This window comes from Scylla paramamosain, chromosome 6, assembly GCF_035594125.1.
Source record: "Scylla paramamosain isolate STU-SP2022 chromosome 6, ASM3559412v1, whole genome shotgun sequence".
Lineage (NCBI taxonomy): Eukaryota > Metazoa > Arthropoda > Malacostraca > Decapoda > Portunidae > Scylla > Scylla paramamosain.
Genome location: NC_087156.1, coordinates 5,365,001 through 5,377,500, shown reverse-complemented (window position 1 = coordinate 5,377,500; position 12,500 = coordinate 5,365,001). Strand labels below are relative to the sequence as shown.

The 12,500-nt window shown below is 47.8% G+C and overlaps 1 long non-coding RNA gene across 1 annotated transcript in view; it reads right to left on the bottom strand.

The window, feature by feature from the left end:
* Nucleotides 1-6,434: 6,434 nt before the first annotated feature.
* Nucleotides 6,435-12,500, bottom strand: part of LOC135101247 (uncharacterized) — a 36,925-nt gene continuing 30,859 nt past the window's right edge. The window contains exon 3 of the long non-coding RNA XR_010269176.1: nt 6,435-8,313. This is a non-coding gene — a long non-coding RNA (uncharacterized LOC135101247). The remainder of the gene's footprint in view (nt 8,314-12,500) is intronic.

Genomic DNA, 12,500 nt, shown 5'->3' with positions numbered 1-12,500 from the left:
ATTAGTCAATTTGTTGATAATATGAAAAAAATAAAATAATTGATACGAAATACAAGGAACAAAAAAAAAAAAAAATACATAATTTAAGAATGGAAGCAAAAATAACTTTAAATGTATTAAGTTCAAAATAATTCTTAGACATCTTTCTTTTAGAGGGGCAATATACACAGACAACACAATATATACATACTCGTACATACATACATACATACATACATACATACCTAGAAACCCTTGCCATTCAACAGTAAAGGGTGAGCAAGAGCAGCACGTTTTCTATTTTTGGGGGGCGAAATGTTGGTAAATTAAGTGAAACAAAAATCTAATACCCAGATCATGTTTATGTTTTATTGCTAATAGATACCACGACCACCGCTGGCTGGCTGGCTGGCTGGCTGGCTGGCACGGAGAATTAGACCGGTTTCAAAATACCTGTACCGAAAGGGAGGGGAAAAAAATAATGCAAACACAAACGTAATACGGAGGCAATACAATTTTTTTTTTTCCGCATTATGGTACAAAAAAAAGCAAAAAAAATAAATAAAAGAGGAAGGATAAAGAAAAAAAAAAATAGATTTGTCACGTTAAATTAATCTTATCAATTTACCTTTTGTCTCACGGCTTAGAGAGAGAGAGAGAGAGAGAGAGAGAGAGAGAGAGAGAGAGAGAGAGAGAGAGAGAGAGAGAGAGAGAGAGAGAGAGAGAGAGAGGATAAGAATAGGAAAGCAGAGATACTGAATATATGAAAGAAGGCTAGAGAAGAGGAAGGGATAGATTAGATGGTATACGAAAGGGGAGGGGGAGAAAGAGAAGAGGAAAGATAAGATGAGACAGAGAAGATTCATATTCAAATTAGCAAGTTTATTTCCATTTTTATAGCGATAATTCTCGAGCTACATAAACTAACCTCTGTAAAATAACCATGAACTCAATAAAAAATAAAATCATAAAGACGAGGAGGGGAGAGAGAGAGAGAGAGAGAGAGAGAGAGAGAGAGAGAGAGAGAGAGAGAGAGAGAGAGAGAGAGAGAGAGAGAGAGAAAGGCAGCGTGGGTTGAAAGACTCACTTCCACCGCCCCTATGACCAACCAGGGGCGGATATAAAGAAATCTAAATGAATACGTTAATGCAACCTTCTTTTGTCCCTCTGTCTGGCCACGCGGGGGACGCCCAAAGGGGTCTGAACGCGGAATATTGGAAGAAAACAATAGGCTTCGGTATCTTATGACCCGTATTTACATAAAGATAATCAATAAAGTGGGGGATATGTAAGCATTGTTTTCAGATGTTGCATTGCAGGACGCTGGCTTGATGTAAGAAATGCACCGCCCCTTTTCTTTCCCTCCCCGTCCCCTTCCCTCATAGCCCAAGCCTTCCTCCCTAAGACCTGAACCCCATCACCGCCCCACGCACACCCAGACACCCCATCACGCCCTCCCAGCCAAGTCCCCCACGTGTGTTTAAGGGAGAAAGATGCCTCCTCTCTACCTACCTCCCCATCTCGTCTCATACATACGAGTACATACATACAGACGGACGCACTAATCCACACACAGCGTCCATCCCCGCATCTTCCCGTCCGTGCGGATTAATTATGCAGAGAACTGAATGCTTTTAATCTCCCTTCAGTTCATTATATTTCTCCTTGAGGGACCATAGCAGAATGTTATGCGTCATTACGAATATTCAGCCTCACGGAGGAGGAAGATGCAATGATGTGAAATAAATGTAATCTTGCTTTTTTTTTTTTTTCTTCATTTTTTTTTTTTTTCAAGTCATAGTGAAATGTATTAGTTCTTGCTCGGGTTTGTATTACAGATGATGTTGGTAAATTTCTCCCCCGAGTCGTAATAAGGAGGTTGGAAGTGTTCTCAGTGCAGCACGCAGTGTTATTTCGTTAAGGATGGAACGTAATAAACCTTCATCCCGCGTTATCTTACCTGTTTTACCTCCTTGCTGATTAATTTGTACCTGAGTTACATACATGTTTGTGTGGGACTCGCTAATTAAAGGTAAATCTTGCATACACCATTACTTTTTCCCTTTCATACGAGTAATATACAGACGCATAAGGTAAATTATTCACTCAGCATGTACATGCATTCTTCAGGCAGACCCGCTAACGAAGGTAAATCATCTGACGTAATACAATACAATTACACACTCGTGCCTTCCACCTTCATCTTGACTCGCATACGGAAATATTCACGAACACCAGATAAATTATAAACCCACCATGTTTTAATCTCCAAGCTGACTTGCTAAGTTAACGTATTACATCGTCTGGTACACATTATTACTTTCATCAGGATAAACACGGCACACACCAACGAGAGACAGATAAAAAAAAAAAGATACGTATACAGCAGAATGTAAAGTAAACTATTCAGCCAACACGTACCGCTCATTAACCAAACACACTCGCTGGGAAACTTAAATAATCCAGTATACATCATAGTTTTCATCAGGGTAAACACGTCACACACACACACACACACACACACCTAGTACAAATAATAACACACTCACCAGAGGAAGCGAGAACGAGAATACGGAGGGAGTCTACGCTAAACTCAAGGTGGAAAGGGTTGCGACAGATGGCCAGAGATGCAATGGCCCCTTTAAAGACGGAATAACTCGGCGCCCGGACAGAAATAAATGTATGCACGACAGGGGAGAAGTGAAGGAAGGGTAGTAGTAATACTTAGAAGGAGGTTCCGTAACACACTAGTCAAGAGTAAACCTTTAGACAAATATATTCTTGTTCTTGATGGGGAGTGTCGAGTTGGTGGAAGAAGGCTTGGCGTGGGGTGGTCGTTGTTGTTGTTGTTGTTGGTGGTGGTGGTGGTGTTGCTGGTCGCATTGTCCCCCACAGGCCCTTATCAGTTCTCCGTCCAGTGTTTAAGATCAACTGGACTGACGAAATGATAAGGAAGCGTGAAAAGGGTTCTCTCTCTTTTCTATATTCTTGATGATGTTTGGGTCTCCTTGTTCTATCTCTCTTCCGTCTTTTCTTCTTAGCTTACATCATCATTTTATACTACTACTACTACTACTACAACTACGAACACCACTACTGCTGCTGCTGCTGCTGTACCATTACCGCTGGTGGTCGTTTCCTTCCCTTCCTCCTGGTCCTCTTCTTTGCCCCGCCACTCACAAACTTTGGGCGCCGTGCTGAAGATTATTAGTTGAGTTTCTTCTTGGACAAAACCTGATGACTCTGCCCCAAACTTTTTCCTCTCCTCCAGAAGCCAGGAAGACTGGAGAAGAAAGGAGCATGGAAGGGGAGAGAAAAATAATATATACCAAGCACTGTGGATCACATTTCTCACTTAAGCCCTCGTAATTCGCTCGTTTTTCGGCGGGATACGTAATTAAAAAAGTTAAATCCTGCCCAACTAATTACGCCTTAAATACTGATGATAAACTTGCAAACTAAAAGAACCTACATAGCTAAAGTAAAACCTCTTTTAAATGTATTCAAAGTTCCGGTGTCAGATTTAATTAAGAACCCCCTAAACTCTAGCCCGGCCAGTTCCGTTCTCTCTCTTCCTCCAGTTAACCGTGAGATGTACCATTTTCTATGATCCCCCGAGATGCAAAACATCGGTTCGGCGCCGGCGTTAACACACCCGGGGCCTAGTTGGGGCTTAACCCGCCGGGGATATGTGGGAATATAATCCAGGGGGGGAAGTCCAAACTAATATGAAGAACGGTATTAATTCCACCCAAACGAAATCCAGTCTAGGAACAGTTGTGTTTAGAAAAGGCTGAAGGTGGCGGTGGTGGTGGTAGTGGAGGTAGTGGGTGGTGGTGGTACATCACAGAGGGATAATACCAGGCTTAAGGTCTTTATTCCGACCATATCTTGAGTTTCACATGCTCGTAGTACTAAATATTGCACCCCACCGCGGCCCCAGCAGCCCCGAAACTCGCGTAATAAGGTGTAATGAGAGATTTAGCCGGAGTTCTGCGGGCGGGAGGGGAAGGGAAGGGCTGGAGGGAAGGGAAGGGAAGGAAGAAGGCTTTGATCACCTGCTGTTTTCTTGGGGTAGAGTTTCTCGTGATCTCTCCTCTCTCTCTCTCTCTCTCTCTCTCTCTCTCTCTCTCTCTCTCTCTCTTACGAAGGGGAGACTGACATATAGAGAATGAAAGGTGTTAGTACTTAGAGGAGAGAGAGAGAGAGAGAGAGAGAGAGCGAGAGAGAGAGAGAGAGAGAGAGGAGAGAGAGAGAGAGAGAGAGAGAGAGAGAGAGGAGAGAGAGAGAGAGAGAGAGAGAGAGAGAGAGAGAGAGAATAAAAAACATAGCCAATACAATAAATGGAATAGTGGAAACGGAAGATGGAAAAAGACGTAGAGAGGAAGAGAACGAAAGGGGAAGAAGAGAGGAGGAGGATATAAGGGGAATCATGATAGAAATAAGAGAAAGTATTGAATACATGAATGAATGAAACATGAGGTAGAGAGAGAGAGAGAGAGAGAGAGAGAGAGAGAGAGAGAGAGAGGAGAGAGAGAGAGAGAGAGAGAGAGAGAGAGAGAGAGAGAGAGAGAGAGAGAGAGAGAGAGAGAGAGAGAGAGAGAGGAACGCTTGAGTGGGGGGAAAGGGGAAGGAAATCGCGGAGAGGGGGGAAGGGGAAGAGGAAGGAGGCAAAAGGGAGGCGAACATGAACGCAGAATACGAATGAATAGGAAAAAAAGGATGATGGAGATAGCAAAGGGAAAAAAAGAGGGAAAAAAAAGGAAAATACGTAGAAAAAAAGAGGGGATATGTAGAGAAAAGGATAAAAAAAATAAATGAATGAAAAATTGACTGAACGAGAGAGAGAGAGAGAGAGAGAGAGAGAGAGAGAGGAGAGAGAGAGAGAGAGAGAGAGAGAGAGAGAGGAGAGAGAGAGAGAGAGAGAAGATACCTGCTTTCTTTGTCGTTATTAGGGGCGTCTGCAGCATCAACCAACCGGTGGAGGAGGCCGTGGCGATGGCGGAGGAGAGAAAGGGGAAACTGTAACAATTAAAATATTCGACCATACATTTTTTTTCTTCTAACCATGACAAGTATTGAACAGAGGAGGATGTTGGTGTCTAAGCGAGGGAGGGTAAGAGGAGAAGAGGTGAGGGGGATGTAGAGAGACAAGCAGAGAGGGAATAAAATTGTTAAGCCAAGAGCGAGCCGCCTCCCATCAGCTTAGAGCAGTGTCCCCTCCAGTCATTCCTGCTCGGCTGCCACAGGAAAACGCGGCCGTCTGGCTCTCCTCAGCGGGAAAGTTATTTAGAGATATAAGAACGGCCGCGGAACAAGTGTGTTTACGATTAACATTAATTCATGCAGCGATTCAAGTCAAATTAGCATCTGAAACAAAATTTGCTGGGTCATTTAATCAGCGGTTATTCACGAGTGGTTATATTGGCCTACGTTCTCGTGACATTATTTTTTTTTTTTCTGTCAAGATAAATGTTAAACAGATTATTTATGTCTCGCAATTATGATTTATTGTCAAAGCGGGCAATATGCTAAAACAAGGTGTGGGCCGTTGTTCATGCGTGTGGTTATTTAAACACGGGATATTTTAATGCAAGCTAACCTGGTTGTGGTGAAGAAAGACAGCGACACACACACACACACACACACACACACACACACACACACACACACACACACACACACACACACATGCACACCACCCAGAGACAGGAAACACTTGTGGGGGTCCGCCAAGCCCTCCTGCAGCCGTGACCTCTTCCCGCAGGGTCCTCAGGCGGCGGCGAGTGTGGCGTCCCTGGCGAGGCTCTGGTGCGGGAGGGACGTTGCCTTGGCGTGGGGCGGGGCAACGGGGAGGCGGCCGCTTCACAACGCATCCTAAATATATATGCTGCAACCTGATCCACCTACCTAAGAAGATAAAAGGTGTTTTCTCCCCACAACTAGATCTTGGACACACACACACACACACACACACACACACACACACACACACACACACACACACACACACACACACACACACACACACACACACGGAGCTTAAACGCCACGCGGCTCTTCTTCCTTTACGTGAGAAGGAAGGACATGCGGGATATTCCTGGCCGAGGGTGTGTCGTCACTCGCCTGTAAACACTGACGCCCTGACAACCACACTCCGGCGGCGACGTGCTGCCTCACACTCCAATGCTGCTGCTGCTGTGTGCTATTAATATTACTACTACTACTTACTACTACTACTACTATTATTATTATTATTATTATTATTATTATTATTATTATTATTATCATTATTATTATTATTATTATTACTACTACTACTGGGTGACGAAGCGGGAAGAGAAAGGCAACGTGGGAAGTCCTCACCCGAACACAAGTTAATTATTGCCACGAAACTCTCACCACCACCTCCTCTCTCTCTCTCTCTCTCTCTCTCTCTCCTCTCTCTCCTCTCTCTCTCTCTCTCTCTCTCTCTCTTCCCTTCCATTCCTTCCTTTCCGCCGGCCGTTCAGTTTCCACTTTTGCGTCTCACTCACTGTCGCCTTCCCTGCCTTTGCCTCGCCTCGCGCCCTCCCTCTCTCTCCCTGTCAGCACGTCTGGTCCTCCCCACCGCCTTGCCGCCCTACCACCCTTCCGTCCGCCGCCCTGTCTTCCCCTACCACCACAATGTCCCCTCAACACATCCACTCTTACCCATCATGATCGTGTTACCGTTTCCACCCTACGTCTTTCTTCCTCCGTTAAAACGCCTTTCCCTCACGCCATACTCAAACCTGCCTACACTGTGCATCCACCATACATATACACATGCATACATACATACATTTTCATTCCCCTGTTTCCGCGCCCCCCTTTCAACACCACCTTCGCCTTCCTCGTCGCTACCTTTCCTTGCTCCCTGCACTGCCTCGCCCTCCGCCACCACCGCCACCCTCGTCCAGCCAGCCAGCCATCCAGCCTGCAGTTCACCTCACCCTCCAGCAGTGACCTGTGGCGGCATGAAATTAAGGTCTCTTCTAATCCAGCACAGTCGCCTGCATTAAGTGGCCATCAAAGCCGTGGGTCTGAATGCTAGTGTGCGCACGGCCACGCAAATGAGATTGTCAGTGAGTGTGAAGGCAACGTATACGTAAATGTGTACATGTAAATGATACACACACACACACACACACACACACACACACACACACACACACACACACACACACACACACACACACACACACACACACACACACAATACAGAATCAAGAAACGTAAAAACACACATAAAAGTGAGCACACAAGCAGACACGAGTCTTACTCACATACACAGACAGACGAACGAACCGACGGACGGACAAACTGAGAGAGAGAGAGAGAGAGAGAGAGAGAGAGAGAGAGAGAGAGAGAGAGAGAGAGAGAGAGAGAGAGAGAGAGAGAGAGAGAGAGAGAGAGAGAGAGAGGGCACAGCAGCTGGCCAGGAACCATTCATGTCCCATTCATTTTGGACCGAGGCGTCTTGGCGAGCACTAATGTTCGCGCCTACACATCTCACGCCCCCCCGTCCCCCCCCGCGCCACACACACACACACGCGAAAAAGTCCACCCCGTCAAATAACATTGTCTAACCCGATGGGGGGTCTCGCTATTCTGGGCTTCCTACTTATTTCTGGATTTTATTTCTCGTGACATGACTGACTAGCTGCTCCCGTGTGTGTGTGTGTGTGTGTGTGTGTGTGTGTGTGTGTGTGTGTGTGTGTGTGTGTGTGTGTGTGTGTGTGTGTGTGTGTCCTCCCCATATCCTCTTCCGTACAGCTTATATATACACGAGGGGTGATAGGGAGGAAGGGAAGGAAAGGGTGGAACTAGGAAGGTGTTGACGAGGGAAGGAAAGGGAGGAAGGAAGGAAGGAAGGAAGAAAGGAAAGGGAGAAGGAGGAAGGAAGTAAGAAAGGAAGAAAAACATGCAGTGGGTGAACACACACACACACACACACACTGCCTGCTGAGAGAGAGAGAGAGAGAGAGAGAGAGAGAGAGAGAGAGAGAGAGAGAGAGAGAGAGAGAGAGAGAGAGAGAGAGAGAGAGAGACATACCCTTCCCAGCTGCTACCTCTAACCATTCCTACCCCACACCCCTGTCCCTTCTCTCTCCCCCGTAACCATCCCTCTCCCCTTAGCTTCCCTTCCACCACCCTCCCTGACACTCCCTCACTTACCCTGACCCCCCGCCAAGCACTGCCCTACATTACCCATACACACGAGGCCAGGGAAGCCGCCTAGCCAGCCACCCAGCCACCGCAGTCAGCCACTCCTGCAGAAGGCTCCATTCGGCTACATCTCTTCGTCAGCTCCTGTAGGAGAAAATGAATGTTGATTAATGAGAGAGGAAGAAAGGAGGAAAGAGGGGTGGGTCGGACGGTCTCTCTCTCTCTCTCTCTCTCTCTCTCTCTCTCTCTCTCTCTCTCTCTCTCTCTCTCTCTCTCTCTCTCTCTCTCTCTCCTTCCTCACTGTCAACATTGTTTCTCGAATTTGAATAATGTTGTGGGGGAGAAGAAAGTTTGGATAAAGGTGAACACACAGCACAGGGTCCGCGGAAAGAGAGAGAGAGAGAGAGAGAGAGAGAGAGAGAGAGAGAGAGAGAGAGAGAGAGAGAGAGAGAGAGAGAGAGAGAGAGAGGAATTAAGCAGATTACTTCGATACAAAGAACACACACACACACACACACACACACACACACACACACACACACACACACATACACACACAGGGTTATAACTAAAAAATAAATAAAACGACGAGAGAGAGAGAGAGAGAGAGAGAGAGAGAGAGAGAGAGAGAGAGAGAGAGAGAGAGAGAGAGAGAGAGAGAGAGAGAATGGAGGACAAGAGCGAAGGTATAGGCTGCCCTCCCCTCCCTTCCCTTCCATTCCCTTCCCTTACCCTTCTTCCCAAATACCCTTCCCCTCCCCTCCCCTCACCATCACCACCACCACCACCACTCCTTTCCCCTCCCTCAACAAACAGGCCTTTCACCATCCACCCTCACAACCCACACCTTTCTCCTGCTCCTCCCCTCAACAGCCAACCCTTTCTTTCCCCACTCCACAAGCAGCTCTCTCTCTCTCTCTCTCTCTCTCTCTCTCTCTCTCTCTCTCTCCCCCAAAAATATATTCCCATAGTCTTCCTTCCTTTATTTATGCATAATTACCCTTAGGTCCACAGTGTATAAGGCTCATTCTCGCCCATGGCTAATCAATAACCTCACTACTACCACCACCACCACCACCACCACCTCCCTTCCTTCGTCTCCATCCTATCCTCCCCCTTGCCCCTTGTCGCCAGTGGCCCCGAAGGACTCTGCGCCGTCAGTCCCCGAGGCCACAGGGTCCAGGGTGGCGCGACCTCTTCCGGTCCACCTCCTTAACCCTTATTTATTGGGTCTTATTTACGAGGTTCATTCTGGCCACTCTGAGTTGCGGCTCCCAGAGAGGACAAACAGAAGGGAGGAGCAGGAGTAGGAGGTGGAGTGGAAGAGGAGAAACGAAGCAAGGAGGAATGGCAGCGAGAACAGGAGGAGTTGAGTTTGAGGAGTAAGAGGAAGAGGAGGTTAAGGATCAGAAAGGGAAGTGTGTAGGGAAATGAATTAGGAGGAGGAGGAGGAGGAGGAGGAGGAGGAGGAGGAGGAGGAATCTGAAGTCCTTGAAGACAATGAAGAAGAGATGAAGAAAAGGAACGTGAATTGAAGCAAGAGTTGAGGAAAAGAGAGAAGAGAAGAGAGGAAGAGCGAGAAGAGGAGGAGGAGGAAGAGGAGGAGGATAATGTTGGTAATGATGTAGGAGTATGGAGTACGGTTTAAAGAGAGAGAGAGAGAGAGAGAGAGAGAGAGAGAGAGAGAGAGAGAGAGAGAGAGAGAGAGAGAGAGAGAGAGAGAGAGAGAGAGAGAGAGAGAGAGAGAGGACTCAGTAAGTGTTAAGAGAAGTCATGTGGCCGCTATATATACGAGAGAGAGAGAGAGAGAGAGAGAGAGAGAGAGAGAGAGAGAGAGAGAGAGAGAGAGAGAGAGAGAGAGAGAGAGAGAGAGAGAGAGAGAGAGAGAGAGAGACTGGAATGGGGTATTTCAGGAAAGGGCGAAGGAGGGCGGCTGGGCTGGAAGGTGTGGGTGGGTGGGGGGGGATGTTCGTATGGGAGGGAAGCAACTCGAAGGAGGAGGAGGAAGAGGAGGAGGAGGAGGAGGGGAATGTCCAGGCCTCACCGGGACACAACTGGACCTTATGTTGCGTGGACCGAGGTCTTGTCTGGAGAGCGAGACCCTATACAACAATACAGACCTCCAGACACACCAGACTGGCGGCACACACACACACACACACACACACACACACACACACACACACACACACACACACACACACACACACACACACACAGTAGACACAGACAAAATCGCTGACGGGAAGACAGGAAAAGAGACAGACACACACGTGGTGAACAGATGACAGAAGCGAACAAGGCAGACTAGGAGAGGTGGCAGGACACACCCACACACACAGACAGAAAGACTAGTAGATGTGAAGAAAATATGAGAAAAATCAGGCAGGGGAACAGTTTACAAAGGACAAAGCTGTAATGGAAGAATAATACAACAGTTAAGAGTATGTGTGTGTTTGTATAATGGTGTTAAGTGTTCGGGTGTATTATGATGCAGGACCTTTCTTTGTGGTGGATATAATTTGTATAACTATATACTTAATCTTAATATTAAGCTGCATATACCTTCATAGCAAACAAAATGGTTAGTATTTTTGTCATCGTATAAAAATACACAAACCGAGACAAAACAATAAACACATCACAACACAACACAACACAACACACACACAAACACACACACACACACACACGAAACAGACACACAGACAGTGACATAGACACAGACCTTCACTTCACCCAGACCAGACTCCCGACAGACACCACCACCACCACCACCACCACACACCCAAGCCAACACAGCCAGCCAGCCAGCCAGCCAGCCAGGCACTCACCTACCCGCCCATCCACCCACTCACCCGCCCAGACACAGAGAACACAACACTATTGATGCGTCTGCCGCTGGAAAACTGGATGATCGTCGCTACTGGGTCTTGTCTTTTGTACCACTGATCAAAATGCAACTCATTAGCTAAACTATGAAGAGAAATAGAAGCCAATGAATTCCTGTTTGACTCCGCGGCGCTTCCACTCACCAACTAACCGGGTTACAATTTCAGTTTCGGTTAAAGGAATAATATATTAATCAGAGCGTTTGCAAGGGGAGTGAGGGGCGCAAAGCGGGTGGGGAGCGGGCTGGATGGATGGAGGGGAGCGTGAGGGGAGAGACAGAAAAAGGGGCTGGGTTTTAGAGTAAGTTGCATGGGAGTTGTGCAAAGCGGCCTGGATTCAGAGAGGGAGGGAGAGAGGTGGTAGGTGGCGGAGAAAGAGGAGGGAGAGGAGGAGGAGGAGGAGGAGGAGGAGGAGGAGGAGGAGGAGGAGGAGGAGGAGGAGGAGGAGGAAAGAGCGACGGGTATAGGTTAAATTTGGGTGTTGGGGGGCGGGCGGGTGTGATACATGAGGCGACGAGCAGACTGGTGAAATTAGACTTATTGACCTGAAGACCGAAGTACAGTAGATGGGAGTGACGGACGAGAAGACGTGCGGGGAGAGAGTGTGGAGGAGTGAGTGAGCGACGGGTGTGGCGGGGAGAGAGAGAGAGAGAGAGAGAGAGAGAGAGAGAGAGAGAGAGAGAGAGAGAGAGAGAGAGAGAGAGAGAGAGAGAGAGAGAGAGAGAGAGAGAGAGAGAGAGAGAGAGAGAGAGAGGGCAGGCACGGCGGGAGTGTCGGCAGCAATGATTTTCAAGTTTAATGAAATGCAGCGGAGTGAAGTGGAGGGAAGGGGACGGCATCTGGTCAGACAATGGCGGCGTCGGCGCCCTCAGACACCTGGGGAGGCGGGGGGAGGGGGAGGGGGCGCGGCCGGGAGGAGGGAGAGGAAGGGAGTGGAAGGGGGAAGGCAGGGAGGTGAGTGTCGAGTGAGGGAAGCGCAGGGAGAGTAAGGGGTGGTTGCTCGCTGCCTGACAGAGACTGGCTTAATGGCTGAAGGGTCTAATCGGTGCTGGTACAGTGGATGAGTGGATGAGGACGTCTTTGGTTGCTGTGAGGATACTGTGATTAATCTATGTACCGTAAAGCTGTGGCCAGTAAGCTACTACCACCACTACCACCACTACCACCACTACTACTACGAATGAGCTGCGCACCCTTTGTACCTCGGCGAGCCTCGAGTTTTGGCAGTGGCTGGAGTGAGTGAAGCGAGCGAGGCGAGTGAGTGAGTGACTGGATGCACGGGCGGCGTCCCAGCGCATCACTCACTACAGGAATAATAATAAACAAGGAAAAAACAGTTATACCCACACTCGACAATTTACTGCCTTCATAAACCACTTTTAGAACCGACGGCCGGCAGAGAGAGAGGGAGAGTGAGAGGGAAAGGGAGGGAGATTGTTA